Source organism: Podarcis liolepis (assembly GCF_965112155.1).
Source record: "Podarcis liolepis genome assembly, chromosome: 12".
NCBI lineage: Eukaryota > Metazoa > Chordata > Lepidosauria > Squamata > Lacertidae > Podarcis > Podarcis liolepis.
Genome location: NC_139563.1, coordinates 14,644,503 through 14,671,320, shown reverse-complemented (window position 1 = coordinate 14,671,320; position 26,818 = coordinate 14,644,503). Strand labels below are relative to the sequence as shown.

The window sequence follows — 26,818 nt, the reverse complement described above, 5'->3', positions numbered from 1 at the left end:
CTAGAGAATTTTCCCCCTTTTTGTTTAGAACTCTTATTTCTTTAAATCGGACCTATGTTTGTGTTAGAATATTGCTTTATGTGTGACCAGAACAGCAAGTGCAAAGTGCTGCGGTTTATTGCTAAAATTACATTTATTTTCAAAAACAAAATCCTTCTTTTTCTATAGTCTCCATGTGGGCATACCTTTATAGTTTGCGCAGGGTTCAGATACACACATGCTGGGAAGTGCTCTGTTTGGCTCCAGCTAAATATCCTTCTTGGGGGAACATGTTTTCGGGATCATATGAGTAGCAGTTTTGAAAAGGGTCCCCAGTTAGACATGCCTTATCAGCCCCCCGTGTTAACAATACTTATCTTTACATTTCCCTGTTACTGTGAACACTAGAATCAAAACACCATCAAAAAATAAAACTCATGTACCCTTAGCTTTCAAGCCCACCAATTAAGTTTGCCATCTTTAATGAAAATTAATTGCCTCAATTAATCAGCTGAAGTTTGAATTAATTAACAGTGCAATCTTCTGCCTTCTTACTCAGAAGTAAGCCCCAGTGAGTTTAAAGGGCCTTACCCCCAGGTAAGTACACACGGCACTGCAGTTCAATCTACTGATTAAACTGATCAAAGTTTTCAGGTTTAAATAAAAGATCAGTAATTACATCAGCAGTCACTGCCTCTTCTGGCAATTATCTCAAGAGTTTTCCTCTACTGTTTTTGTTGTGGTCTCTCAGACCACTTGTGGCCTATAGATCAGAGTTTCTAAATCACTGGGTTAAACAATTTGAGCAATTCATAAAAGTTAAGAGGAAGTTGGCATGGTAAGCACCACAGCAATATCCTTCTTGAGGGGAAACAGATGGAGTATTCCAATACTCTGAGCATATCTGTGTGATTCTTTGGGAGGCCGTGCAATGTGTTGTGGTTGCGGTAGGTGTAAGCCTACAGTAGGTTGAAATACCTGATAAACTTTTAACTCTAACTTACTCAATATAATCCATGGAATGCTAACCAGCATACCCTGATTTTGTAATCACAATCTTCACGATTAAGCATCCAATGGCCTCACCCTTTTGCCATTCTTCAAAGACCTTGGCGGCAAGTATATAGGGCAATGAAGGCCTCGTTCCATTGTCAATAGTTCCCTGACTGTGTTTATTTTCTTAATCTGTGTAGAGAAGACTATAGCCACAGGTCTTGATACATACCAGTGCCGGACCATAAATGTCTTATGTCAACAAAATACCGTATTTTTCCATCTATAAGACGCTCCCCATTTTTGGGGGGGCCCTCGGGTTTAAGAAAATGGGGGGAGATGTATCCATGTATAAGACGCCCCCAAATTTTTGACATTATTTTCTGGGGGGGGGGACCTAGTCTTATACACGGGAAAATACGGTATTCTAGAAAGTGCACCCACCACTTAAAGAGAGAGAACTCACTCAGGAAGTGATGAGTGGGAGAAAAAGGGAACAGGGTGTTAGCAGCTACGCAAGACAAATGATTGTGCAGTTTCTTTAAGGCTGTGTTAGTGCTTAAAGAAACTAAAGGAATGCAAGTAGTTATGCACGAGCAACAATATAAACTCCTGCAAAGTCCCCCGAGCTTTGCAAGATACAAGTCTCATACTCCTACCTGACCTTTCCAACATTATGAAGATGTGTATACAGTATTCAGCCATAATCTGGCTGCTTCGGTTTATTTACTTTTTAAAAAGGAAAGCAAATAAATGTAGCGCTGGAAGTGATCCTAACCCAAGCCCTTTAACTTTCTGAAATCTCAGTCTCTCTGTTTTCCTTCTTATATGTTTCACTGGACATAAAACTGGTATCCGTGCTTTTAACGCTGTTACACTTTGAGCATGTTAAATTGCAGTCTCAGTTTCCTTACTTGCTTCTTTTGCAGGAACGCTCTTCTGCAGATCCTGGACAATTCAACATATTCAGTGTGAAGACTATGAGATGCTGTAGTGCAGCCCAATTATAGTGCAGCGGGATATCAAATCCAAGAGTTTGGATTTGATATCCCGCTTTATCACTACCCAAAGGAGTCTCAAAGCGACTAACATTCTCCTTTCCCTTCCTCCCTCACAACAAACACTCTGTGAGGTGAGTGAGGCTGAGAGACTTCAGAGAAGTGTGACTGGCCCAAGGTCACCCAGCAGCTGCATGTGGAGGAGTGGAGATGCGAACCCGGTTCACCAGATTACGAGTCCACCGCTCTTAACCACTACACCACACTGGCTCTTCTGCAGCCAGGAAAGTTGGGGATAAGGAACAAAAACTTGCCACATCTCTAAAGATGCAAATCTGATTTGCTTTTGCCATACTCAAGCCTGAAAAGCTGGTTTACTTTCTCTAACCAAGAAGATGACATACGATACAAGTTATTTACAGGCTCACCTACTAGATGGGTGTAGAGCTTCAGGCCTGAGGAACAAATGCAGCTCTGCAGCCTCTGGGACTCTCCCCAGGCCACACACCCTCTCAATAGGATACACCTCTAATTGAGTGCTTCTTTTCCTGCCTGGGTCATGTAATTCAATCATAGTTGGAAGGGGCCACAAGGGTCATCTAGTCTGCAATGCAGGAATCTTTCACCCAATGCAGGACTTGAACCCATGACCCTGATATTAAGAGTCTCAAGCTCTACCGTGTGATGTGTGGTGTGTGAACTTCCCATATTTTTTTACTTTGGAGCTGCTCCAGCAAAAATACATGCGTCTGTAAGCATCTTGAAGAACTATGCACCATTTAAAGGCTGCAAGCAACCGAGCGCCTCCACCATTCTGCCCAGACACTGAGGTCCAGCTCCGAGGGCCTTCTGCCAGTTTCCTCACTGCGAGAAGCCAAGAGGGCCTTCTCGGTAGTGGCACCTGCCCTATGGAACACCCTCCCACCAGATGTCAAACAGAACAACTACCACCAGACCTTGAGAAGACATCTGAAGGCAGCCCTGTTTAGGGAAGCTTTTAATGTTTGATGCATTACTGTATTTTAGTATTTTGTTGGAAGCTGCCCAGAGTGGCTGGGGAAGCCCAGCCAGATGGGCGGGGTATAAATAATGAATTTTGTTGTTGTTGTTGTTGTTGTTGTTGTTATATAGTACAGTAAAAATTTGACTTTGTCTTTCCAAACATCCAATGTCCTTTTAAAATGTGTTGGGGAGGGGGATTATTGGGTTGGCTTTTATTGTGAATTTTGTGTTTTTTATAGTGATTTGATGTTGTAACCACCCTGAGACCTGCGGGTATAGGGCAGTAAACAAATTTAATAATAGAGGTTCCTGCATTTGAGTGGGTTGGACTAGATTACCCTTGGGGTCCCTTTCCCAACCTGACAATTCTATGATTCTGTGGGAAAGACTATGTTGGGAGATGATGAAGCATTTCAAGTAAGATTTGCAGGATCAAAGCTGCACAATCCAACCGTACTCAAGTGTTTCATTCTATTGCTGCAACTCACTGGTGGGCGTCACTAAAACTGCATGGGTGTGTTTGTGTATTTCTGTAAATAATGGCAGAGCCACGGCTGGAGTAAGTACATTTGCTGCTGAACGGATTTGTTTTCTTGGAATTTTTTTTTTTTTTTTAAGGACAGGAAAATACCACTCAAGAGAATAAAAGACACAACTTCCTGATAACACACAATACAGCAGAGGGCTTAGAAGAACTATTCCCCGGGCCGAATCACCAGCTAACATTGCTTTTATGTATTTCAACACAATGGCAATGTTATACTGGAAGCTAAGCGGCTCTGGCCTTTGGAAACTATCATTTAAAGGTATGATTTACACATAAAGCCGAGGGATGCCTGTTTTATAAATCTGCAAGAGCAGCTAAAGTGGGAGTTTCTAGGTTCTATGGGAAATCTCCACTGCACGACCAACAATGCAATCTGTTAAAAAATAATAATAAAAGGTAGGGAAGAAGAAGAGTTTGGATTTGATATCCTGCTTTATCACTACCCTAAGGAGTCTCAAGGGACCCGGGTGGCGCTGTGGTCTAAACCACTGAGCCTAGGGCTTGCCGATCGGAAGGTCGGCGGTTCGAATCCTCGCAACGGGGTGAGCTCCCGTTGTTCGGTCCCTGCTCCTGCCAACCTAGCAATTCGAAAGCACGTCAAAGTGCAAGTAGATAAATAGGTACCACTCTGGCGGGAAGGTAAACAGCGTTTCAGTGCACTGCTCTGGTTTCACCAGAAGCAGCTTAGTCATGCTGGCCACATGACCCGAAAAAACTGTCTGTAGACAACCCCGGCTCCCTCGGCCAGTAAAGCGAGATGAGCGCCGCAACCCCAGAGTCGTTCACGACTGGACTTAACTGTCAGGGGTCCTTTACCTTTAAGGAGTCTCAAAGCAGCTAACATTCTCCTTTCCCTTCCTCCCCCACAACAAACACTCTGTGAGGTGAGTGGGGTAAGAGACTACACAGACGTGCAACTAGCTCAAGGTCACCCAGCAGCTGCATGTGGAGGAGCGGAGACGCAAACCCCAGATTACGAATCTAACGCTCTTAACCACTACACCACACTGGGAAAAGAAAGCCATGATCACACGGATTTTATATGAAATTACTATACCAAGATGTGATTTTTTTTTTGTGTGTGCTGCACAATCATAGTGGGAAGTGGAAAAGGGATGACAAGAATATCCATTGTAGTTTCACCATTACGTTCTAGCTGTTGTCCTACCAACACTGGGGAAAGAGGCATCTGCATAGTGCCTTCCCCATGCATGGCTTTCAAACTGTATAGTGGGCCCCTATCTACCCCACATTTGTTGCATGCTTGACATACCCTGCATCAAAGCAGCGTCTTGACTGAACTTCGTACTGTCCCCTTACAAATGGACCGGTAAGACTACTCTGTATGAGAATAGAATAGAATAGAATACCGTATTTTTCGCTCTATAAGACGCACCAGACCACAAGACACACCTTGTTTTTGGAGGAGGAAAACAAGAAAAAAAAAATTCTGAATCTCAGAAGCCAGAACAGCAAGAGGGATCGCTGCGCAGTGAAAGCAGCAATCCCTCTTGCTGTTCTGGCTTCTGTGATAGCTGCGCAGCCTGCATTCGCTCCATAAGATGCACACACATTTCCCCTTACTTTTTAGGAGGGGAAAAGTGAGTCTTATAGAACAAAAAATACGGTACATGTTTATAGTACATGTTAAATATAAAATCCCTGCACACAGAAACTCTGATGTTAGAAGAGGAAGAGTTTGGACTTGATAACCCGCCTTTCACTCCTCTTAAGGCAGGCATAGGCAAACTCCGGCCCTCCAGATGTTTGGGACTACAATTCCCATCATCTCCAGCTAACAGGACCAGTGGTCAGGGATGCCTGCCTTAAGGAGTCTCAAAGCAGCTAACAATCTCCTTGGAGTCCATAGTAGAGTTTTCCCATTCCTGTTCTACACATTCCAGTCAGGATTAAATAATTCCAACCATCATTCACAACTTTCATCATTTTCACCTATGCATGTTTCTAAAAAATGTTTTCAAGTAAAATTACTTATAATAATATTAAAGAGAACAATTCAGGTGATTCAACACAGTAATTATAATGCTCATTCCCAAAAAAGTGGTCCTTGTCTATTTGTCACACCGCTGTCATGATCAGCAAATTTTATTACTAGTGATATATCCAAAATTCTAGCATCCCAAACATGAATTGTCTTTTACAGAATATGAAACATTCAGGGGGCCTTTTTTTGCCGCTGCTAATGAACATAAAATAAATTCTAAATCTGAAGCACGGGTGCCTTCAGCTCTTCGCACTGAATAACCTGAAAATACAGACAAGCATGTCCAAATTACAAGCAAATTCTTAACTTTATTGTGTTTCTCCATTGTTTTCAATTATAATTTAAATTAGAAGGCAAACAATAAACTGTGCTTTCCATTTAAGAAACAGCAGTAACTAAAACAGCTCACAGCTTCAAACTGGAAACATTTATTTATCTGCTGTTAATATCTGGCCAACAGCCAACATGAAACTGCTTGCATCTGCATTGTGCAACGTTTTATTGGCACTTTATGGTAGAATATCTACTATAAAACAAGTTTAGGGCAATAGGAGACATTTTTACAGTGAAAACAATAATTCTCTTATCCACAAATTCACGTTGTTCACGGACTAACTCCTTGCTGTTTAGAAAACTACTGCAATGGTCATCAGCTCATCTTCCTATTTCTTTTTAGACAGCTCTGTTTGGTGTGAATTATGGAGAACTTCCCAAGATAGCACAGAAGGCACTTCAACAGCAAGGGAAGAACGCAAGATGGGCAAAAAGAAAAGAGATGAGTGGGGAACACTTAGAAATCAAATGTCTACGCTTAGCCTTGAAAAGGCCTGCCCTCTTTTTGCTTGTAAGGATTCGATCAAGTTGACCTTGCCTTGCAAGTCATAGCTACCACAAAATGGAAGGAGCTGAACTCCTAGGGAACACCTCGCACTGCCAAACAGAGACTATAGCTGATGCCCAAACTTAGAACACAAGCTGTATCTTTAATAGAGATAAACGTCTCTGTCAATTTTGGTTCTCTCAGCTAGACACTCTTACCTGGAAGTAAGCCCCACTGAACTCAGTAAGACCTACTACTGAATAGATATGTACATGATTAAATCTCAAGTAAGAGCCTCATGCTTCACAGGATTTGGAAAATAAGCACCTTTTCCCTCAGAGCATCTGGCAACACACATCCAGTAATATCACATATTGTTTGTAGGACCTCAGCTTGATACTTTTGCCTTTTCAGGCAACAGTTCTTGGTAGTTTACCTCTTTCAGCTGGTACTGGACCCTATACAGATCATTTTCTCCAAAAGAGAGGTACCAACTCCATCTCAATATTATGTGAAAGAAAAGGGGGGGGGGACAACTTTCCGTTTTCTATTTATACTGCCCGAGATGCTCCTTCACATTGCCAAGTTCTTTAACTTGCTGCTTCACATAATGAATCTCTTTATTGTGGCATAAGTTTTCCCGGCCACAGCCAATTTCATCTGATGAAATGGACTGTGGTCGACAAAAGCTTATGCCATAATAAATATGTCAGGGCTGCATCCAGTGATGGTCCCATTCAGAGCAGATCCATTGAAATTAATGGGGCATGACTAACTAAGGCCCACCAGAATTTAGTTGGATACATCCTATAACCCTTAAGTCTTTAAAGTGTCACAAGACGAGATTTGATGTTTAAATACTGGCTTATTATTCTGTTCCAACACATAATCTCCATTATAATGTGCATTTCAGGCAACAATCGACTGATGCACAACTGAGCGCATCACAGCGACCTGGAAGTGGCCAGAAAAGGGAGCCTAACTGGGCAGGGTTGTAACAGGGTGTAATGGTCTTATGCACACTCTGCCCGGGGAAAGGAATGTAACCCCCTATGCAAATCAGCCGTTGCCTTTACTTAAAAATTCTGAAGTAAACCTCCAATCCTGTAATATTTTGATAGCCTAAAATTCTCATTCCTCCACCAGTCTGTCTTATTAGCACTAACTTTATGCATTTAGACCTCTTTACCCAAAAATATTCACAAGCAGTAAAGGACTGACGGACACAGTTCCGTTTAACACAGAGAATCCTGAGAAGTGACGTAGGGTATATACAGATTACTTTATACCAGCTAGATATTCAAAGACATCTGTCAAGCAGAATTCAGTAAGCCAGGAGGGTGGGGAAAGGGATTAAAAAGATCAATAAATCAAAATGGTGAGGACCCAACAATCTATTTTATCTACGTAAGAGAATATGCATCTTTTTTCGCTTCCTTGCTCCATGGCTTCCCGCTTTGGCTTCAAAGGCTTTTAAAGCATTCCTAAGCTGCAAAGACGCCCTTGAGAACTTGTTGGCGGAGTAAGAGAAAAGAGGAAGTATTACTCCAGCTTGGCTGGGAAAAGTCCCACGACACCTGGCATAGGCAAACTTGGCCCTCCAGCTGTTTTGGGACTACAACTCCCATCATCCCTCGCTAACAGGGCCAGCGTCAGGGATGATGGGAATTGTAGTCTCAAAACATCTGGAGGGCCGAGTTTGCCTATGCCTGCACTACACAAACAAGTCAGACCAGTGTACTTCTCCGGATTGCAGCCGCGGGAGGAGAGAAGTTAAACAAAATTTTAGCCCCACAAAATCTATCGTGTTGAAATTAGTATGTGAAAATGATAAAGGCAGGGCCAATACATCAGAGCTGATTGGCAACACCTCCACTACCGCGATCAAATCAGGACTCTTGAAGTTCCAACTGCATTTCAAGTAATTTCATTCTGCATGCTGGCAGGATGCAAAAGGACAGTATAGAGAAGATAGAATCCATGGCAAGACTATGTATAAAGCTCCATAAATCCAACAGGAAATGAACTTTGGTATGTGGCCTCATTAGAAGCAATATGTGGTTTTTTCCTATAGATGTCATCTAAAGCTGCCAGTCCATTAGGCTGTAGGAGAGGGAGAGGCAGAGATGAGATCAGAGGGTCTCTCTGCCAATTTTGGGCCCTCCTCTCTCTGAGGGCAGGGACTGACTTATCCCTGCCATTTGTAACATTTGTCTTAGTAAAGGTAAAGGGACCCCTGACCATTAGGTCCAGTCGTGGCCGACTCTGGGGTTGCGGGGCTCATCTCCCTTTACTGGCCGAGGGAGCCGGCGTACAGCTTCAGGGTCACGTGGTCAGCATGACTAAGTCATGCTGAGCAGCGCAAGGAAACACCGTTTACCTTCCCGCCGGAGCGGTACCTATTTATCTACTTGCACTTTGACGTGCTTTCGAACTGCTAGGTTGACAGGAGCAGGGACCGAACAACGGGAGCTCACCCCGTTGCGGGGATTCGAACCGCCGACCTTCTGATCGGCAAGTCCTAGGTTCTGTGGTTTAACCCACATTGCCACCCGCGTTTGTCTTAGGCTATATCAAAGCTCATTGGCTTCATAACAGAATTTCAATTTAATGAAGGAAGGAGAACTATGCCATCTTCCAGAACACACATGTCTCACCAGGTTATCTTGGGCAATCACCTGCTTTACGTACAAATGGGTTTCAGGGTCAATCACTGGAATCTCCAGATAGATTCCAGATAGATAGATAGATAGATGGTGGAGTCTCCTTCTTTGGAGGTCTTTAAGCAGAGGCTTGACAACCATATGTCAGGAGTGCTCTGATGGTGTTTCCTGCTTGGCAGGGGGTTGGACTCGATGGCCCTTGTGGTCTCTTCCAACTCTATGATTCTATGATTCTGTGGGGGGACATGACTGAAACCAGGGAGCCACTCCCAGGCACTGTAGACAATACTGTGCTAGATGAAACAATGGTCTGACTCAGTCTCCTCCGCTCCTGTTCTCTGCCTTATTTGACCTTGCAGGTTTGGTTTTTCTCATGAGGATAAACTTCCCCTTAAGAGACCCCCAGAAAAACATTGGGATATAAATGTAGCAAGTAAAAAAATGCTTGTGTACATGCATGCAATGCATTTCAAAGTAGTTCACCAAAGCATAAAATCACAGTATTGGATGAATCTAGACATCATATAAAAACCACTCCACAATTCCATTCCAGCTGCTCATTACAAGAACTCTGCAACTAAGAAACAGAGAAACAGCACCTAAGTTTGCTTTTTGCCCTCCTCCCTCCCAATCCCTTTTCCTTTTGTGTCATGTCTTTCAGTTTGTAAGTTTGAGGCAGCGACTGTCTGTCTGTAAACCGCTCTTGAAGCCTTTCTTTGGCTTTAGAACAGGATAAAAATGTTATAGATAAAAGAATAAATAAATAAATCAGCTGAATAAAGGCAGAATAATCCATCCGCAAAAGCCAATGGAAAAAAAAACCCACATCAAAACCACCCAATAATTTTAAATATCTATTACATCCATTTACAAACCATCTATTGCTTTTTACTGCATATTTTAGGTGCTCTTGTAAAGGATCGCTGTGCTTATTTTATTCTAGCTCCAACTGAACTGCTACTTTCTGGACATTTCCCTCTGAACCCAATACAGTTTCTCCCTCCCAACTCACATAAAGTCCATACCATAATAAAATTTGTCAATCTGTAATATGCCACAAGACTATTTGTTCCTTTTTCCCCCTGCAACAGATGAACAAATCTCCTTTTAGAATTTATAAACTGCTTTAATCAGGAAAGTGACACCCTAGAGAATCAACACAGTCTTCTTAAATTTTAAAATCAGTGACTGATACCCAAAAATCCTCTAAACAGGTTTGATGGCATTTGTGCAACACAGGGCTTAACGACTTGCTCCCCTCCTTCCTAAAAGCAACTTCTTCGCACTCAGTATGGAGTAATAGTGTTGGGAATCAATAAGAGATAAAATTACAAGGAAAAATATGGCTAACATTTATTAATAATACTAACATTTAGGGAACCCATCTCGGACTTTTCCTGGGGAAAAAGAAATGATTGATTCTGAGACACTTTAACTTAAAAGAAATACTGTTTAACTGAAAGTGGAGAAGATGGATGTTCGCATGGACCAAAGGTTTTAAGTAATCATATTTTATTCTTTTATGTAAACAGCAGAAGGAAAATTAGAAGTTCCTTTTCTGTATTTTTTTGCTAATGTTTCTTTTCTTTTGCTTTATTTTATTTTCTCTTTCTCTCTATTTCCTCTCTTTATTTCTATTGTTCCTTTCTTTTCTTCTTGTTTTTCTCCTTTGTTTTGTTGTTCTCCTTCCCTGTTTAGGGAAGCTTTTAATGACCGATGTTTTAACGTATTTTTAACCTTTTGTAGGAAGCAGCCCAGAGTGGCTGGGGAAACCCAGCCAGATGGGCGGGATATATATGTATGTATGTATGTATGCATAAATAAATAAATAAATGTTTGCTTTTGCAATTTCATTGTATTATGGGGAAGTCTCATTTTTTAAAAGAGCAAATTCATTTTTGTGAGCTTCAAATTTTGAAAACACAAACGGGGTGTGTATGTGTTAAGGGACCCAGAAGGCTATCTTGCTGAAAAAATGATAGCAAAACAACTTGAAGGTCTGCTGTCTTTGCAGGACCAACCACACAACATAAAATACCGTATTTTTTGCTCCATAAGACTCACTTTTTTCCTCGTAAAAAGGGGAAATGTGTGTGCGTCTTATGGAGCGAATGCAGGCTGCGCAGCTATCCCAGAAGCCAGAACAGCAAGAGGAATTGCTGCTTTCACTGCTCAGCGATCCCTCTTGCTGTTCTGGCTCCTGAAATTCAGAATTATTTTTTTTCTTGTTTTCCTCCTCCAAAAACTAGGTGTGTCTTGTGGTCTTACAGAGCGAAAAATTGGTAAGTTTATGCAATGAACATTCAACTTTGTAACTCACATTCCCATGCCATTGCTTAGGAAAAAGGTACCAGCTAATATACAAAATGGCAATTCAAGTAACATTGTTTCAACATTTAAAACAAGAAGATAGCATTGTGCAAATGTGTTTCGTAATGTGAGCAGTACTGTATGTCTGAATGGACACCTCAGGATAAAAACTTTCCCGAGAGGGTAAACTAACACCACTTATTTTGGGTTGCCATCTTTCAAAAAGTAAAACACCGAATGCAAAAGTTGTTCAGCTTTAAGGAAATTCAGCAAAAACTAGACTTCCGACACGGGCTGCCATACATCCAGATTTCCCCAGCCATTTCTGCTTAGACACTGGATTCCGACTACCATAATCCGGCTATATCCAGGAAATTCCAGACGTATGGCAACCCTAACTTATTGCAGCCTCCATTCTGGACTACAAACCCCATCAGCCTCAGCCAGCATAGCCAAAATGTCTGAAGGGCACCGGGTTGGCAAAGACTGTCGCAATGTGTCTTTGAAACAAAATAAAAAAAATTCCTTCCAGTAGCACCTTAGAGACCAATGAGTTTGTTATTGGTATGAGCTTTCATGTGCATGCATACTTCCTCAGATACACTGAAGTGTGTATCTGAAGAAGTGTGCATACACACGAAAGCTCATACGAATAACAAACTTAGTTCGTCTCTAAGGTGCTACTGGAAGGAATTTTTTTATTTTGTTTTGACTATGGCAGACCAACACGGCTACCTACCTATATCTAGAACAATGTCTCTTTGGTCACACAACAGAATGCCCACAGCGGTCCTGTTGCCTCTTCGCATCAGAGGATCTGGTTCGCACTGTAGTCTTTAAAATACGTAGTGTTTGCCGAGACCAGGGAGAAGAGTTGGTGAAAGAAGATTGGAAGAAATTTAAAGAGTATCTACAGAAATACTGCAAAATTAATGAATGTTAGAATGATGTTGGGTTGAAGTTAAGTGGTTTTTAGCAGCAATGTTATAAAGGAATATGTAAAAATGGATGGTTAATAGATGATAATCTAAAGTTATAATATATTAAGATAAAAGATTAAGATAAAATCAAAGAGGGAAAGGATTTGCTGAATTAACTAATTGAACTGGAATACAAAAAAGGGAGGTGTGAGGAGGTCAGGGAAACAAGCAAATGAAAGATAAGATATGGAAAGACTGATCTGTTTTTAACTGTTTTTACTTTGTATGTTCATTTTCTCTCTTTTTTTCTTTCCCCCCTCTTTTTTTCTTTTTCTTTTCTCTTATTTTTGTAATATGTTGAAACTTTAATAAATATCTTTTTTAAAAAAATTAAAAAATAAAATACGTAGTGTTTGCATGAGCTGCTACAGAGGGGGTTTTCCTGCAGTCTCTTATCCATGTTTAGCCTGTCTGCAACAACCACGACACTGCCTCATGCTTTCCACAGTTGCCCCTTATCATATGCAATTGTTTGTTTCAACATGGTACATGTATTTTAATATTAAGTGCCTCGGAGGATTATTCCTCTATCAGTGTATATTAAACATTGCGTTGCATACAACAGTGTATTTGCATTTATGTGTCAAGGCACCCAAGTCGGCTCAGAGCTTTAAAATGCCTACACAGATGAATCACATAAAAAGTAAAGTTGACCAGGAGTTGGAGGACTGTTCGACAAGAGCGGATTAATGCCCACCCACCAACCCCAATGCTGTTGGCTTTGTTTTGGTTGTTATATACAGCCACCTTCAGTACAGTGGTACCTCGGGTTAAGAACTTAATTTGTTCTGGAGGTCCGTTCTTAACCTGAGGTACCACTTTAGCTAATGAGGCCTCCCGCTGCCGCCACCGCGGCACAATTTCTGTTCTTATCCTGAAGCGAAGTTCTTAACCTGAGATACTATTTCTGGGTTAGCAGAGTCTGTAACCTGAAGCGTCTGTAACCCGAGGTACCACTGTATTTGCTTACACTATTGTTCATAATCCTGGACAAGGAAGATTCTAGTCAGCTTGCCCAGAGATGCCTGGCATCTGTCACCCCTAACACATGGCTTCCCTCCAGAAACCTGGCTCCTGAGCAGCGTTAGAAACTCAGATATATAGGTACCAAATGGTGCATTAAACCAGGGTTTAAACAGAATGTCTAATTGCCATTTGGGGGGGCAGGCAGCTCGAAAGTTGTATTTTTCAATACCATTTTTTGTTCCTGAAATTCGTTCCAATTGTGCAGATAAAATAACCCAGATAGAATTCCAAAGGATGCGCTGTTAGCGTGTGAAAACAGTCAGGATCCAAGGATCCCCTGGCATGTACCTCCAGATGGTGGAGACGTCAGGCACCATCCTGGCAACAGGGCATCTTCACTTGGTCGCAGGTGGCCGATAGCCAGGTGCAAAATGCACCTGGTGAATTCTGAACATCGCTCCTGATTGCACTCCAGATTACTGATTAGAATAGTGGGCACTGAACTGAGAGTGGCAAGTGATCAGTAGCTGGACTCCTTCGCAACTGGATTTTATATACGTGGGGTTATTTAATCCTAGGCAAAGGGGCTGCTGACAATAACACACAACATTGCAAGAACAAAAGAAACACCTACTTCAAAAATTGTCAGGGGCTTATGATGACGAAGGCCAATGATTTATGCAGACGTCAGAGATGCTGGGATACTAGACAGGAACAAGGAGAGGAAAAAATGGAATCAAATGACAGCCATGTGAGTTTACGAACGCAAGCCCGTCACCTGAACCAGCAACGGCAGGGCTCTGATGCATCTGCTGATCTTACAGCTTTGTTCTGTCTATAATGCTTTTTTTATTTATTTGGGAGGCCGAGATGACTCAAAGAAAATTCATCCATAGGGCAGGAATACTGTGGCAACCTCTGATTCCCAGCATAGTCAGAAGGACCCATCATGGGCAACAGCTGTTGCTAGATCTGATTTCATGCAACTAGTCTAATCCTCTTCCCTTTTCAAAAAAAAAATTTTTAGTGCTTTTTCACATCTATCTCCCCCCCCCCCCCGTTGTTTAAGGTAAACTATTGACCATCATAAGATCCTGTGAAAGCAAATTCCCTTCAATTATGTGGAAGAATAATTTATTCCATGTTGTGTGTGTGTGTGTGTGTGTGTGTGTGCGCGCGCTACTTTAATAGTGACAAAACAAAATCTTAAATCCTGCCATAACAGCAAATAAGGGCTTATTGGGATTGCATTCAAATGGCATTTTATTCCACCTTCCCAACATTTCTTTATATCTTCCTGTTTCATGTGATGTAAAAGCCCCTTCTGGAAATATGGGGGTGGGGGGGAGGAATTGTTTGCAACCCTTTCAACTTGGAAAATTGCAGAAGGTTGCACTGTAATTTTCCTGCAGTTTTCCTGATATGATGAAATGTGGAGCACTATCCCAGTACCCAGTTCTTTCCTGCCGTTTAAAATTTTTTGAGATGTGGCAGCATATTGATCAAAGATTCGCAGTTCCATAACACAGCAGCTACTGCAGTGCAAAAGGAACATTAAAATCAGGATAGAAGCGCTAGCATTATAACCAGTGAAACATATGCAATAAGATTCCACACCTGAATGTCGCCTGGGAGGCAAAATGCACAGGACTGCATCGATACCATGCATTTAAAGCACATCAGTTTGCTCAATGAATCCTGGGACAGTAGTTTGTTAAGGGTGCTGGGGACTGAAGCTCTGTGAGCGGTAAACTACAGTTCCCAGAACTCTCTGGGAGAAAGCCATGTGCTCTAAGTGTATGGTGTGGGTATCATGAACATGAATGGGAGTAACAACAAACGGCTGAAAAAAGATCTGCAGAGTCAATTCCTATATTTGGGACCTTAGGGATATATTATTATAGTTGTATTTAATTTTTTTATATCCAGTCTTTTTCCCAGACCAGGACTAAGGCAGGTTCTGGCTAAAGGCAGAAACTACAGGGAAATCAGCAAGACCAGGGAGTGGAGTTTGGATTGGATTTGATATCCCGCTCTATCACTACCCGAAGGAGTCTCAAAACGGCTAACATTCTCCTTTCCCTTCCTCCCCCACAACAAACACTCTGTGAGGTGAGTGGGGCTGAGAGACTTCAGAGAAGTGTGACTGGCCCAAGGTCACCCAGCAGCTGCATGTGGAGGAGTGGAGACGTGAACCCGGTTTCCCAGATTACGAATCTACCGCTCTTAACCACTACACCACACTGGGAGAAAGGTTCCTAACACCAAACTATCAGAATGAAGGACGTGCTAAACAGAGGCTTCTGCCTCAGCCTTGCTCGCTTGCAGAAGTAAAAAAAAAAAAAGGCACTGTTGCTCTTTGTTAGGCTGCCTTTGCATCACCCTGTCCTGTGTGTTTTGACACACATTTTACCAAAAAGGAAAAAAAGAAAACTTTCAGTTTTTAAGCCTGCAACAGGTAAAGAAAAGAAAAGGTATCTTCGTGCAATAATATTTAAAAGGCAGAACTGGCAGTGCAGAGAGTGGCTAGAGCTGGCTAGGAGGAAAGGCCTGCTGTGCCTTCGGTAGCCAACGTGGTGCCCTCCAGATGTTGGGACTCCCAACTCTCACCAGCATGTCAGCAGTCAGGATTAAGGCGGCTGTAGTTCATCACATTGGCTACTTTGTGCTAAGTGTTTGCTAAAACAGGCTGCTGTCAGATTACTGGGCGCTTGGGTTGTGAAGGGGCCATAGCTCAGTGGTGGAACACACGCCTTCCTATTAGGAAGTTCTCCAGGTAGGAGATCTAGGAAGAACCTCTACCTGAGATCCTGAATAACTGCAAACAATCACAGTAGACAGAACTGGGCAAGATGGACCAAAGGACAGAAAGTTGCTTGTTCACTATGCATTTGGACAGATAACCAAATTCTGCATGGTGGCTCCTGAGACCGAGGAGCAGGTTTTCGTCTATGTTTGGATACGACTGGATGCACTGATCTTTTTGCTTCTTCAAGTTACAGAGCAGCACTGGGTACGAGGCTGCTAATATATTCATAAACAGGACACCAAAAATATTATTGCACGAGGTATAAGTAAAATATTTATGATTCTTCGGCCACACCACTTCTTCCATGTCTTATTTACAGCCATTTAACTGCAAAAGAATCAACCCATCATTTTGCAGTAGTGCCATGCCCTGGCTCACAATACTGGTACAGAGCAACACGTCACAGTGGTGTACTGCTATAGCAATGGCTCCTGACCATTTCTCTGCAAAGGACAGAAAGCCACAGCACTGAGCCTTTTGCTTTTCAGCAAATTTTAAGATGCAGCTTACCAATACGACCCAGAGTTGAAACGGCTGCAACCCAGCAAAGAGTCACACCTCACTTTGTGGAAAACCACAGTTGCTGCAAGCACCAAAGGGCAAGAGATGATGACGGATTATGAAATAAAACCTGTTTCGCCTTTCTCACAAACAATCCAGAGAGAGGGGCCAACAATGGAACAGAAACAGATTGAAGTGGATCCAAAAGAAGGAATTCAGCTGTGTGCTAATGCGATCATGCTGTCAAATGCAAGATTTACTGCTCACTTGCTGCAACACACTGCTCTGGGGTTTTTCTTGACCCCCAGAGCCAATTTGGGAGGGAATTCCTGTTGCCCTAGCAGGACTCACTGCTCCCGCAAGAGCCACTATTTTGTTGAATCTGGCCCAAAATCTCCTCCTGAGGGATGCTGCTTGCAATACAATGTAATATATGACAAATTATTATCAAGCAGCTTTGGGGGTTGTTGTTTTTGAGGATCGCATTTCATCCTATTATCAAGCCCAGAATTTCTTTGTCAATAAAAAGCGGGTTCTTAAAACAAGCCTCCAACACTACAACATGCAGCTTTATCGTTCAGTGCTCATACACCTTAAGATGTGTATCAATGCTTGTTCCAGGGAGGAACCGGCTATGGCTCCAAGAATAAGGGGAGGGGGAGAGAGGGGGGGGAAGGGTTGCAGAGGAAGTGCTTTTGTCTGCCTTCTACTCAACATCAAAGGCTTCTTCCCTGCTTCCTTCCATAGCTATTGATTGAAGGGAGAAATGGGCCCATGTATATGTTTGAGAGGATGGTTCACATGTGTGCAGACTTGTGACTGGATGTGTCTTGGGATGCTACATGTGTGTATATTTGGCTATCTCTGGGTGCAAAGGAGAGCAAATATCGACAGTGGTACCTTGGGTTACAGACGCTTCAGGTTACAGACTCCGCTAACCCAGAAATAGTACCTCAGGTTAAGAACTTTGCTTCAGGATGAGAACAGAAATCGTGCTCCCGCGGCAAGGCGGCCGCGGGAGGCCCCATTAGCTGAAGTGGTGCTTCAGGTTAAGAACAGTTTCAGGTTAAGAACGGACCTCCCAAATGAATTAAGTTCTTAACCCGAGGTACCACTGTATTTATCAAAGCGGAGGAAAGAGAGGGAAGGAGTGTGTATTTTGGGGAGGGGGGAAGAGAAGAGAGAGACAAGAACAGATATCTTGATTTTGGTACAGTCATGGTTCCAGACTGAAGCATAAAAAAGGAGGAATTGAAGTACCCAACATGCCATGTATTACTGATGTTTCTACGGACCTACAGATCTATACGTTTTCTTAGCACCAACTGTTAAGTAGGATGTCAAAGAATTTCACCAGAAACAGAAATGAGAGCAGAAATTGCTGCAATGTGCATGTTCAGGTGAGGTCAAGAATGGAAATCAGGCAAGCAAATGGGGGCTGTATTAACTACCTTTATGTTTTTAGACTACAAACATTATGCAAACAATGGTAATGTGCAATACATACATGATTTATTTAATCACACTCAACGCACACGTCTCAAAGTGATGCACAACAAAACTAGCGAAGAAACAGTGAAAACAACACAAAAACCAAACCAACAGATATATTTTAAATAAACACAAAAAACCAATACAAAATAGACACCCATGGCAGAGACTCATTCATCAAACTGAAAATCCGTCGGGGGGAAACGTCTTCAGTTTCTGGAAAGTGGGGATTGAGGGTGCCTGTCATATCTTGATGGGGGCAGCCATACGGAAAGCCCTGTTTTGTGTTACTGTAGAGTGAGCTTCTGGTATCTTTAGAACTTGCAGGAAAAGCTCTCCAGCAGACCGCAGTGACCTACTGGATATATAAGGGATACAGTGTTCGAAACTCCCATTGTTCTAGGTGCATTTTGCGACAGGGAATTTCATTAGCGTGAGCAGTTTCTGAGCTCTGGGCGCAGGACTGCGCCTAAGATTTCACATTAAAACTGCAGAGTGGAAGGAAAGGAGGACCTTTTTCTGCCTCCCCACTTCTAGCTACTCTCTGAAGGCTGGAGAAGAGACCCTCTTAAGAATATTAGGGGGGTAGGCAGGGGAGGGACTAGACCATGTGAAAAATGAACATAATAATTTAGCTGCAGCTCGTTCATTTTCAGCTTTGTATTCTTGTCATTAAAAAAGCACGCCTAGGCATTCCATTGTTGTGCACATAACCTAGGTCTAAAGTGCCATTTAGCTCCTAGTTTTCACATCTCAGTTTCTAACACTGAAGGGATAAGGCGATCCTTCAAGTTAACAGCCCTGTTAGCACCAACACCTTGAACTTGACCAGGTAGGAGACTGGCCCTGGCTACCAATTCCTCAAGCAAGGTGTTATATGGCTGCAGTATTTTGCCCCCCCCCCCAACAACCCAGCCAAGTTAGGAACAAACTGAAAGAAACTCTGATGGGAAGGTACAACGCAGCCTCAGGTTGTGTTGGGGGCCACCCACAGAGCCCACCTGTGCTCTGTGCCCTAGCCAAGGTATGCCACAATCCCCTGATGGAGTCTGGCCACCCACATAGAGGACTGACCAACTCAGATAGGTTATAGATCTTAAAATGGAGCTTTAACTCCTAAGAGGGATAATTACTGAACGCCGAGATTTGACTCCGCTCCCAGCTGGGACACATGCAGCAAGAAGCCCACAGTGAATGCCCAGCTGCATGAAAAGCTTGCAATTTGATCCCTGTCCTACCAAGATCTTTAGAGACAACCACCACCTACTGGCTGCAGTCCAACCATCTGCAAAAAGTTGAAAAGTTTGTCAAGTGGAGTAGTGGACAGGATATCTATATTCGGCATCAAGGAGATGCCTGCATGACACTTCTTGCCCACCACATGGGTGGTTTGTGTTGTCAGCTATGACAACTTGTTTTTAGAGGTTGGGAAGTCTGGGTCTAGGCACCTGCCTACCCACAACAGGTGTCAAAGATTAAAGCACTCATCATTTGTTCAGCAAACTCGTCTTGTAGATAGTAAACAGATCACTGATATTTGGTACGGTGGTACCTTGGTTTAGGAACTTAATCCGTTCCGGAAGTCCGTTCTTAAACCAAAGCGTTCATAAACCAAGGTGTGCTTTCCCACTGCAGCAGGGGACTCAATTTACAAATGGAACTCACTTGACAGGAGGCAAAACATGTTCTTATTCCAAGGCAAAGTTCACAAACCAAAACACCTACTTCCGGGTTTGCAGCATTCTTATCCAAGTTGTTCATAAACTAAGCTGTTCTTAAACCAAGGTACCAGTGTACTTGGACTGAGGCCTTCAGGTTTAGTTTGTTTCCCAAGATCATTTTTTGCACAGGACTATAGTTGCCGTTCCAGACCTTTCTTTAGTCTCATCTCTGCTTTCCCTTGACTCTTGCTGTGGTTTAAGACAACTCTGTTCCTATTTTGGTCACACCTTGACCTATATGTTTTCTTCATTCCAGTTTTATCCTGCCTTTCTTCAAAGGAATTCAGACCGGCGTACACACCTCATACAATCCACTTTATAATCTCACAACAATCCTATGAAATAGGTTAGGCTGAAAAAGAGTGACTGGCCCAAGTTCAACCGTCGAGGTGTATGGAAGAGCCGAGATTTGAACCTGAGGCTCCCTAGCCCTGGCCTTACACTCATTATTCCGTAACACTTTTCCAAGGTTATAGTAAGGTTATTCACAAACCGTTCTCCAACATTGCCTATTTTTGTTATAACAGATTTATTCATTTGCTGACACATTAAGATCTTTTAAATATGTATACATGTATATTTATTGGCCACCTTCCAGTAGCTTTAGTACAGAAATTATTTCAGCAATTTTGCCTTACAGAACCTTTTATTTTGGCTGCCCCAAATGTCGTATTTTCCTGCGTATTTTGAGATGCACCTCTACAACACCATGAACCCTTCATTGTTAGCTGTTGTGAGCCGCCCTGTACTCTTGAAGAAAAAATGGGGAAGGAAGGCAGTTTTTAAAAATGTGTGCAGGCTTTCAACAGGAAGCCATATAAATGGAATAAACTATTCCTGCGTTGGTATGTAAGCAAACACTAATGAACCACATAACTTTCAGAAAAGTTCCCAATCAAAATTTAAAGACTCCTAGTAAATTTAGAATTTGCAACTTATATACCATAACAGGAAGGACTATAATGAATCCCATGGAGTCTTGGTCACTGGATTTTACTCAATGGAGGTTTTAAGGAGGTAGGAGCAACATTTATGGTAACTGATCTAGTTTCTCACGTGTTATAAGTAAATCCAGACCCAAGTCTGGATTATTAGATCAAAGCACCCTTCTCATATGTTATCTAGGTCTAAGATGCGAGTAAGTGAACGGTAACATCTGAAACGACTCTTGAGCAATAAGACATTAGACTAATCCAATGCAATGTCCACCCTTAAATCTTTATCAAGAAAAAGCGCTGAGATCTATTCCAGGCATGCAATACAAGCCTATGCACATACAAGCTAAGTAACACTTTCAATGGAACTTGCTCCCTGCTATGTGAGCATAAGGGTGAAGCCTTACTTACACATCCTTCTTTAAGATATGAGCAGATAAGCGGCTCCCAAAATAAAATTATAATGGTATTAAAAACACATGAACAAAAATCACTCGCAGCTACAAATTACTAGGACAGTAGTTCAAAACAAAAACACATATTAGTTTCTCAAACTCCGCTTATCATTTGTGCTTTTTCATCTGTGAATATGGGAACAGGCACAGCATGCTGTTCCTACTATTATTCAAATAAAGATCTCGATACAAAAAGTTCCAAAGTGGATCATGCAATGCAGCAAGAGAAAGGGGCTGTTCTTTGCCAGCATCTGATTGCCACGTACAGATCTGGGGCTGCTTAAATCCCATTCACATGCATGCAACACCCATTTAATTAGGCCTTTCATCCTGTTGATGCACGTGCAAATCGTGTATCCTTGCTCATGCTCTACTGCTCTGGATCAAACCCCTATCATTAAGGAAACGTGTAACCTGGGCAAAAAGCCAAGGCACACAGACGACTGCACAGCTCACATCCAAAGAAACAGCTTTTTAAGTCGAACTTAACTCAATACAATCGGGATTTGCTTTGTAAATAGTCATTGCATTTTCGAACTTGGTGAAGCTTCTCCCGATTTACATTTGTGGATTTCTAGCTGACTGCCAAGTGGAAGGATCTTATGACGAAACCTTCCCGGCCCACAGACAGGGCTTAGGATGGCAGAGGGCATGTTTTGCAAACAGAAGCCCTAAGGTCCAAATCCTGTTGTCGCAGGAAGGAAGACTGGGAAAGACCTCTGGCTTGAGGACCTGGAGAACCAATGCTAGCCTGTTTATACAATTCTGGGTTAGATGGACCAAGTGTGTAAGGATGCAATCCTAAGCACACTCACTCTTGGGAGGGCTGCTTTTGAGGATACATGCACAGGACTGCACTGTATCAGGTTAATAGGAAGGGTAGGCAAGGGGTGAGAAACATTGTTTGCTTCCAGATATTTATGTATTTTGTTTGTAAAAAGCACCCTCTAGAATTTTCTTGAAGAATAAAAGGTAATTGTTAAATACAGTACAAACATGGAATCTCCCTTGTTAACATCACAAAATCTGAGCCATGCCATCTAGTTTCTGGCTGATATTTCTATTTATTTAAGACATTTTTTTTGCACCACCCCACTGGATATCAGAATTCACGGCAGTGTACAGATATGACCACCACAGCTATGAATATCAAATAAGATGCATGGCATGTGATTGATGCTGTGGGTTGTACCCTATGAAAGTTCATGGCCAGATATCCAATATAGCTTGATCTGCATGAGAAGGAAGGCAGGAATGCAGTGGCAGAGCCCTGAAGAACCGGCAGAATGGATGATAAAATTTCAGACTGAAGGCAGGGGAGGCATCACTTTGTAATCCTTCCCTGTGAGGGAAATATATTCCTGAAAATAACAAAACAAGCAGAGCCAGAAGAGAGCTGGGAAGGAAACCTATGTGTGCTCTTCCAAAAACATGAGGGAACATTAAAAAAAAAATTTATTCCCACTTGCAAGCTGCAATGATTCCATCTATTCTACCACCTTCGTTCTGTTGCATGTACAGTGGTACCTCGGGTTACATACGCTTCAGGTTACAGACTCCGCTAACCTAGAAATAGTGCTTCAGGTTAAGAACTTTGCTTCAGGATGAGTACAGAAATCGTGCTCCGGCGGCGCGGCAGCAGCAGCAGCAGCAGGAGGCCCCATTAGCTAAAGTGGTGCTTCAGGTTAAGAACAGTTTCAGGTTAAGTACGGACCTCCGGAACGAATTAAGTACTTAACCCGAGGTACCACTGTTATAGGCCAGCCTTTAAGGAGCCATGAGATTATTTGGCCCAGTTCACACAGCTTGCCAGGATACTACCCCTACACAGGCTGAAGAAGTGAGTGTTAGGTCACAATGCATGTTAGGTGGCTTGGGCTTCTGAGGGTGGAATCTCTCTCCTCCGTGACGGTGCCAGCCCAGGAAGTTACGTGAACACAGTCATCAAGTTTATAAAAGTATATGCTTCTATCATTCTCTCCATAAAGCGGCCCTTTCCGTTTCCCCTTATTGTTTTGTCCTGTTCCAATTCATGCATCTTTAATGATTAAGAATGTGTTCTCCTTCCTTCTAATGTATTCTTCCTCCATTTTATACGCAGGTAAAGGATCCCCATACATGCTCCCCGCTTGCAATCTTCTGAAACCCTACCTCTTCTTTCCGCTAGGCATCCTCGCCTCTTTTCATAGACAAAATTTAAAATTATTAGGGAGCTGGGATTTTTTGCCGCTTTTGTGCAGCAGCGAGCGGTACCGCGCTGCAAGCAGCCAGCGTTCATATGCGTTCTGTGTAAATAAATAATTGTCGTAACATCCAGTCGAAACTGCGGGAGGAATTCAGAATGGCAGAACATAATTACCCAGCCTGGAAGCCAGCCAGATCACGGTGGCTGACATCCCTGTTCTAGTGAGATCTTTGAAAGTGCAGTGATTAGTTACAATGCTTCACATAATTAAATGAGAATATGAGTGAACGTTCAAAACGGAATTCAGAAATATCTGTCACCAATTCATTATCTACCAGAACAGCAAAATGGTGCCATTTTAGTGATTTATCTTTAATGGCACCAGCACTACAGTCCAAAAATACATGAGCTGGAGCCATCGTTTAAATACACGAGGAAGGCGGGAGACAAACACATCATAAAAAATAAAAATGACATTTCCCCCCTATAATTTGGGAGTTGCTTTAAGAAGCAGTAAATGAGCAGACCTATCACAGAATTTCATTAATTCAGCACAGGATTGGCACAGTAATTACTAGGAATAATTTTTATTGGTAAAATCTTGGAGAAAAGCTGTTTTGTTTAGTTTTTCCCCCACCGTGAGAGAGAAACAAATCACCTCATAACATTTTTAATTTTAACAAGTTTTCATCAATACAAATTAAGCGGCACATAATAAGCCTCGGCAACATATTCAGATTGTTATTACTTAAAAACATCAGATCCAGATATTAAATTTATTATTAAACTATGGTGGCATATCTAAAAAGGCAATTCATTAGTTAATACGAAGATATGTAATTGGGCACTGATTGCCTCTCACTATATTTAAGTCGTGGAGAGAATTTAGCAACGGAGCAGCGTCTACTGATTAAAAGCTGCGGAGGGAGGGGGAAATCAAGCAAGACAAGATGGCAAAAAGATTTGGGGGGGGGGGGAGGGCTTAAAAACTAACCCACAGCAACAAAATGGCAGCAAAGGCTGTTCCCTGCACCCACGCTGTCATGTGATGCAACTGTGCCGTGAAATGCCAATGAGAGTTGGTGCATAAAGTTGTGGCACCTAGGCTAAGGCTTGGATCCTAACTCCCCCCCCCCCCCCATCCCATAAACTGAAGAGGAGTTGTACTCCATGCGTGCAACTCTCCTACTGCATGGAATGAAACTTACAATCTGGGTCTATTTTATATCTGCTCCAAGACTGGATTCTGTTCCTAGATTGTATAAAAGGCTCTACTCAGTTGCAAACCAATATCTTTTAATGATTATAACGTACTATGACATATTGTTACAACTAATTAGTAGACAACAGACATCCTTGTTCAGGAAATGTATGAAGTATGCAATGCCAAAACCGATTTAAATCAATGGCTTACAGTACAGTCAAACACACACCAGGTCAGACGTGAGTCCCAATGAGTTTGGAGGGACTTTACTGCAAGGTAGGTGCGTAAAGGGATTGCAACCTTAGATCATGGTTTTTTTCCTTGGCAATTTAAATAATGGTTTTAACTTGCCTGGATTTAAATTAATCCACTCAGTTCCCTGGACAAAATGTGACATCTGTAATAAATACTGAGTGGTTGCCCTTGCTTTGGGAGGGAAGAGTGCAAAGTACAAGTCAATGTATCGTGTATACATAAGGCCCATGGTTCAGTCCCCAGGATCTGCAGTGAAAGATTTTTAGGGCATATCCACACCATGTATTCAAAAGTGCATCCTTCAGTATACCTGAAGGAGCATCTCCACCCCCATTGTTCTGCCCGGACACTGAGGTCTAACACCAAGGGCCTTCTGGTGGTTCCCTCACTGCAAGAAGCAAAGCTACAGGGAATCAGGCAGAGGGCCTTCTCGGTGGTGGCACCCGCCCTGTGGAACACCCTCCCATCAGATGTCAAGGAAATAAACAACTACCTGACATTTAGAAGACATCTGAAGGCAGCCCTGTTTAGGGAAGTTATTAATATGTGACATTTTAATGTATTTTTAATCTTTGTTGGAAGCCACCCACAGTGGCTGGGGAAACCCAGCCAGGTGGGCGGGGTACAAATCATCATCATCATACACACTTTTAAAGCCCCCGACTTCCCCCAAAGGGACCTGTACTTCGTAGAGGGTACTGAGAAGTGTTCCCAGGATTCTTTGGGGCAAGTAATGTGCTTCAAATGTGTGTTGAATGCATTTTAAATGGTGTGGATCTGCCCTCCGATAGCAACAGGGCCAGGACAAATTTGCCTGAGACCCTGGAGAGCAGGTCTCAGCCAGTGTAGACATGTTTTGACTAGATGAACCAATATTTCCGTAAAAGGCTGCTTCATATAGAAGATTACTGTATGACTCGAATACTATATTATACCATTAACACAGTGCTCCTAAATATTATTCTGTAATTTGATTATTTAATTCCTATACGGCTTAATATGTTGAAAAAATATCTCTTAAGTGGTGTACAAAAAAACTGAAGCGACAACAGTACAAAATATTACAATAATAAACAGTTTTGTACAGAAATGTTACATTAATCCACAGCTACTAATATATATATATAAAATCAATATCAGTTCCTTTTCCTTCTGACACACTTCTCACCCTGGGTCCAACTGAACGCTCTGCTCTCAAAAGTCTCACAATGAGACTCTACCCATTTGTCTGAACTCCCCTGAAATAATTGTAGGAAGCAATGTTCTGTTAAGAGACTCTCACTTCAAGCAGCACTGTAAGTATTTATTGTTTCTGATTTTTAGTGAAAACAGCACAGAAATAGGTCAGGTTTCCCCTGTTTAAATTTCTCCTATGCACTTTTCAATACTACAAGCCGTCTAGGGATCGCTGAATTGGTAGAGTCTCTTAATCTCAGTGTTGTAGATTCAAGCCCCACATGCGGGGGGGGGGGATCTGCATTGCAGGGGGTTCAGCTAGATGACCCTCAGGGTCCCTTCCAACTCTACAATTCCATGAAAAAAGACACTAACAATGGGAAACTTCTCTGTTTGCTATGGGAAAAACGGGGCATTAATGAAGAATTATTTGTGATATCACTCATCGCTTAATGCAGTTCTTTGGTAATCATCTAATGTAACATCTGGGAGGATAAAATGGTGAGCCCATCATTTGTTAACATTTCCTTCTCTCCCCTTTAAGTTGCCTGGTTATGTCTCATCCAACTAATTATAAATGTAATACAGTGGTACCTCGGGTTACATACACTTCAGGTTACATACGCTTCAGGTTACAGACTCCACTAACCCAGAAATAGTGCTTCAGGTTAAGAACTTTGCTTCAGGATGAGAACAGAAATCGTGCTCCGGCGGCGCGGCGGCAGCGGGAGGCCCCATTAGCTAAAGTGGTGCTTCAGGTTAAGAACAGTTTCAGGTTAAGAACGGACCTCTGGTACGAATTAAGTACTTAACCTGAGGTACC

The 26,818-nt window shown here is 42.3% G+C and overlaps 1 protein-coding gene across 29 annotated transcripts in view; it reads right to left on the bottom strand.

The window, feature by feature from the left end:
- Positions 1-26,818, bottom strand: part of ZMYND11 (zinc finger MYND-type containing 11) — a 111,956-nt gene that overhangs the window by 65,551 nt on the left and 19,587 nt on the right. For 8 of the 29 annotated variants that reach the window (XM_083466918.1, XM_083466913.1, XM_083466935.1 and 5 more), the window contains exon 2: positions 13,898-13,967. The exons of the other annotated variants lie outside the window; for them this stretch is intronic. The gene's annotated coding sequence lies outside the window, so the exon portion shown is untranslated. The remainder of the gene's footprint in view (positions 1-13,897; positions 13,968-26,818) is intronic. 29 annotated transcript variants of the gene reach the window in all.